At 44.4% G+C, this 4,982-nt stretch overlaps 1 pseudogene; it reads right to left on the bottom strand.

Annotated features, from left to right (window-relative positions):
* Positions 1-1,030: 1,030 nt before the first annotated feature.
* LOC142840165 (E3 ubiquitin-protein ligase RLIM pseudogene) lies at positions 1,031-2,683 on the bottom strand (annotated as a pseudogene).
* Positions 2,684-4,982: the final 2,299 nt, after the last annotated feature.

The following is a 4,982-nucleotide window of genomic DNA, read 5'->3' as shown; positions in this document are numbered from 1 at the left end:
TCATGAAAATGTTCCATTCTCCAGAACAGTGTTCTCACCCTCTATGACTTTCTGCCTAAATCCAGGTTAAAATCCTTGATTTCCATTGGGATTTAGCGCAGTTTGATTCTACATGGTCCTTTCTTTCCATGTCACAGTAGCTGTTCTCAAATACATTTAATAGAGATATGTTCTGCTCTCATCACCCATACACTTACAAAAGCAGCTTGGCACTTTGTTTAGTGTGTTTGCTTTACTATGCCAGCTCACAAAAAGCAGTTCTCATTTCTAAGCACGGTACTTTACAATGTTGTGTGTGTTAATACAATAGTGCATTGGGAAAGCACTGAGCCTCTACAAAATAGCTTTACCTTTTGAAACAAACGAATGTGATTTTTTTCACTTACACAAGCATAGGCTTTTTAATATTTCCACAAGATAAATATCTCAATGAAACTCTATGTTCACTCGATTGTGTGCCACAGTGATGGCCTTAGGACAGTTAATACACTTAGAAGATCCTAACTGTTTAGTGTTATTTACACTGGTATATCCATCATCCCCTAATCTGGAAGGTGAACAAACAATACTCAGAAAATGTGACTGAATTTGTGTCAATAACTGGGAATGGTATAGTTTTAATTAATCCCTTACTAAACACATAATGGAACTTAGTCTTGAGTGGGAATTTTCTTCATGCCCCTCTTATGGCCTTGCAAACCTAAAAAGAGCTCAACATGATAAAGGAGCCCCTGCTAAGGCAGACCTTATGGTAAGAAAGGGAAAATGACAAGTGTACATGGGTAATTATCAGTAACAGGTTAGCAATTATCTAGTACTAAAATCAAACACTGAAGTTCTAAAACGTCACGTCTGAAATATTCTTTTTATCCTAAAAGAGAAACTAGAGAAATAACACAATTCCCTCAGAAAGCAACGACTCGATTCAGGTTGTGATTTTATATTTAAGCACCGTGAGGTAAAGGAAGCGATTTCCACTTGCTAGTCACTATTCCAGCAACATAGCTTCAAGAGTTCTGTTCTGTTCTCATTACACAACCCTTTGTCTGTTCCAGGAAGAGAAGATGACCCTGCGACAAATGGGGCAGCTGTTATTCTCCCATAACCAGCAGTCGATGCAGTGGACATGGTACTCATGGGAGCAAGGTAGCACGCGAAGTTTGTCGCCTTCTGTATATTCAGTGATGCAAATAGTACATGTCTTCAATGCATCGTTTTCACCAAAACTTCTCGTTGCCAAGTTATTAATCTGGACATTGGTGGGTCCTCTACTTAGGTGGTTGTCATTAAAGGGGTAAAGTCGGGTTGCTTCAATACCTTCTTCAAACATCTGTGAGATACTTTCTGAATATTCATCAATGGAACTGGAGCCAGGGTTGTAGCTGGAGACGGAAGCAGAGTTGGTACCACCTGAGCTCCCTCTTCCACTCCATGGAAGCTCACCAAAAGCTGTTGTTCTCTGCCTTAACCTGGTTTGAATCTGAAGAGATGTAGTTTCCCATGATCCACTATTGGAGATTGTAAGAGTGGAAAACCTGGGAGTACTCACATAGCTTCTCCCAGCTGCACGTTCAGAAAGTGTAAAGGTGCCTATCAAACCTCCAGGGTCACTTTCATAAGTGACCGTGTTGTTTGGGATCTGAGACCTTGACCGAGTTCTGCTAGCTATGCCATCTCTCTGCCGGGCTTCTGCCAGCAGAACTCTTCTGACTTGAAGGTCTCTGGTTGGAGGTCTTTGACCAGATCCTGCCGCTTCACCATTGGTATCTGTGTCTGAAGAGCTTGTCCCATGAGAGGCAGAATTTCTAGACCCAGAAGCCACAAAACGACCTCTACCTAGCAAATCCGGTCCAGTTGTCTGGTGTCTCAAAGTCCCATGGTGAGGGGCTCTAGAACTTCCCTCGATCTCGTTTACCAAAGGCTGCTCAAAAGTCTGAGATGAGATGCTATGATGAGATCTTCGTGGAATTTCATTTGCTGGGCGCAGAGAAGACCTACTTCTTTGAGCTCTGGCTCTGGTTCTTCGCTGGTGTTCTGGTTTCGGGCTTCTTGCCCTCCTCCGACCTCTGGTGGATGGCACATCTGTTAATGCTTCAGCAGAACTGTGTTGTGACCTAGGTGTTCTGGCAGATGATGTGTCAGATGCTGAATTTTCCACTTGCCTTTGTAGGCTGCGATCCATGTTTTCTACACTAAGACGTGTAGCGGATGGTTCGTTTTCATTCTCTGAGGTTTGGCTTCCATTATTACGGTTAACATTTGTCTCTAAACTGAATCTGAAATCACCACTGTTTGGATTAGTGTGGCTCACTGCCCTCCCGGACTGCTTTCCTCTCTGACCACTTCTTGTATTGCCAGTCTGTCTGACAGAGCTAAGCCAATCTATTACGGAGTCACCATTGGACTCGTCATCTGAAGAGTCTCCATTTTCTTCTGAGCTCTGCGTCAGCAGCAGCTGCGGCGGCCCCTCTTTAATTTGCTGTAGTCTTCTGAACAGCTCCTCCCCAGTACTTTCACCTGGGGTGCCTGGCAAATAGTTGTCTCTCAGAAGTCGATAGTCTTCCCCACTCAGATTATTTACAAGTCGATGGAAAGCTTCTTCCCCATCCAAGCGATCCACTAGCCTTCTGCGCTGTGCTGCAGATTGGTCATTTACTTGATCGCTAGAATCTGAGTTTTCCATCTTGATGAACAAGTGGACGATTATCTGTCTGTTATGACATACTACTGAAATCCAATCAACTGGACCTTCAGTTTTCTTCAATAGGCTTCGGTGATCCCGCCAGGAGGGGAATGGCTGGGCTCTGCGGCCTCTGCTGCCCCAGAGGCCGCCTAAACTCTGCCGAGTGCCTGCCTCCTGCTCTCTAGCCCGCCTCAGAATGCCTGGGAGAGACCTGCCTCTAGCCCAGCGCCTGCCCATTCTGAGACGTAGCTCCAGCAACCATTATCTTCCCCATTGTTACCTAGCAGTGACAGAAATCCACTCAAGATAACTTTTCTTAAAGTCACCCCACATACACCTATTAAATGTATTTCGGGTCCCCTTTCTCAGCTACTCCACAGGACTCAAGAAGTCCTATTCAGAAAGCAGATGATTCAGCCAAAGCGTACCAGGTGGGCCTGGGGAAGAGTGACTGGTAGTCCTACTCGTAGGACAAATCCACTGTTCTTGCAAGGCTCGCATCACGCTGGGGAATTTAGTGAGATAGTGACTGCTTCATGATAGGTTGGCATCACACAGGATGTTCATTGTGCCCTTCCCCAATCACAGTGGCTAGGTGCCATCATGAGAAGGAACCAAGTGTTTGACCTTCGTTACTCTGGTGTCATGAGGACTAGGGTTACGTCAGAGAGCCTGAGAACAGCCTGATACAGCCCTTGAGTGGAAGATAGCTGTAGGCAATATTACAGAGAAAGGGGAAGCAGATATGGACATGCTGATCCTTTCAGGTTGGCATCTGATTAGGGTGCTAAGGGAATGGTGGTTTCTAGCCCAGCTCTCCATGTAAGTGTAAGGAACTGTTACTGTCACCCGAGGTCGGCAGGAAGTTTGACTTCTAGAGGTACCTTTCTGCCATGCATTTCACAACCGGCTGGATGGAAAACAGAAACTCAGACCCATTGGAACGCTTGATTTCCACAGCCCCCTTCTTCCCACAACACGTTCACAGAGGAGTGACTTATGAAAACACAGAGCCTGAGCCTCCTGCTCAGATCTCAGTCCTCTCTTTGATCCTCTTCCCCACTCTTCAAAGTGTTCAGGGGCCTCTGATCATCTTGGTAAGTAGGCAAAGCCTGAAACATAAACGGTGGAGAAGGTGGAACATGGGAGCACCTGCATAGCCCTAAGGCTTGGAAAGCAGAGTGTGTGTAGTAGATGATGTTACTATACAAAGAAGAGACGCTCCCAAAGAAGATGGACATGTTGAAGGCCTGACCCTTGGCTAGTCCAGGATCAGCAGTTTCATAAATGGTAGCCAAGGCAAGAGAACTCTATTTAAACACACCACTCTTTGCTCCTAGCAGACTCCAATGATGGAAGACCCAGAGAGAAATCACACACTGATATAGGTGGGTCTTCTATTTATCTGTTGCTTTCATTGGTTAATTAATAAAGAAAACTGCTTGGCCTGATAGGTCAGAACATAGGTAGGTGGGGAAGACAGAACAGAATGCTGGGAGGAATAAGGCAGTGAGACAGATGCTATAGCTCTCCTCTCCAAGACGAATGCAGGTTAAGATCCTTCCTGGTAAGCTACCACATCATGGTGCTACACTCAGTAATAGAAATGGGTAAATCAAGATGTGAGAATTAGCCAGTAAGAGGCTAGATAATTGTGGTTACCCTCTACATTATTTAAAATCCTTGAAATAGAATGCTTAGCAAAACTTTTGTTATATGTTTCTTGCTTAATATTGTTTGTTGTTTGTAATTTTATATTTGGTATCTTTTCCTACTGTATATAGTTGTATTGGGTTTAGTTCGATCTTGTTTAGAGAAAGGGGGAGATGATGGGGGACTTCAGCCAATCACATGCGGCTTAGGGTGTCTCCTGGGGCCACAGATAGCCAATAAAAACATCCATGTGCTCTACCTCGCTCTCTTTGTGTTCCTGCTCTCCTGAATCGCTGGAACCCTGGTTTTGTAAGTTTTCTTTCTTCTGTTTATTAAAGTTGAATATTATTTTAAGTTGGTTTGGTTAATTCCAACTTTGATCGGCCTTGCCCATCAACACACAAATGTGATTTAAAAATTAGTTGATCAGAGGAATTAGTATGATGTGTTGAGATTTCCTATGCCAGACTTATTCCATCACTTCTGATTTCAGGTCCCTGCAGCTCCTCAGGGTATAGATAGAATGCAGCCAGATTCTCTGAGAGGATATAAGACAAATGGTATCTAACCCAGTGCCCAGTAGAACCCTTGTTCCCCTTTGGAACCTCATGAGCACAGACTTCACTGTCTAGGTTTCTATTGGCAT

The sequence above is a fragment of the Microtus pennsylvanicus genome, chromosome X (genome assembly GCF_037038515.1).
Source record: "Microtus pennsylvanicus isolate mMicPen1 chromosome X, mMicPen1.hap1, whole genome shotgun sequence".
In the NCBI taxonomy this organism is placed as follows: Eukaryota; Metazoa; Chordata; class Mammalia; order Rodentia; family Cricetidae; genus Microtus; species Microtus pennsylvanicus.
This window is presented reverse-complemented; position numbering and strand designations above follow the sequence as displayed.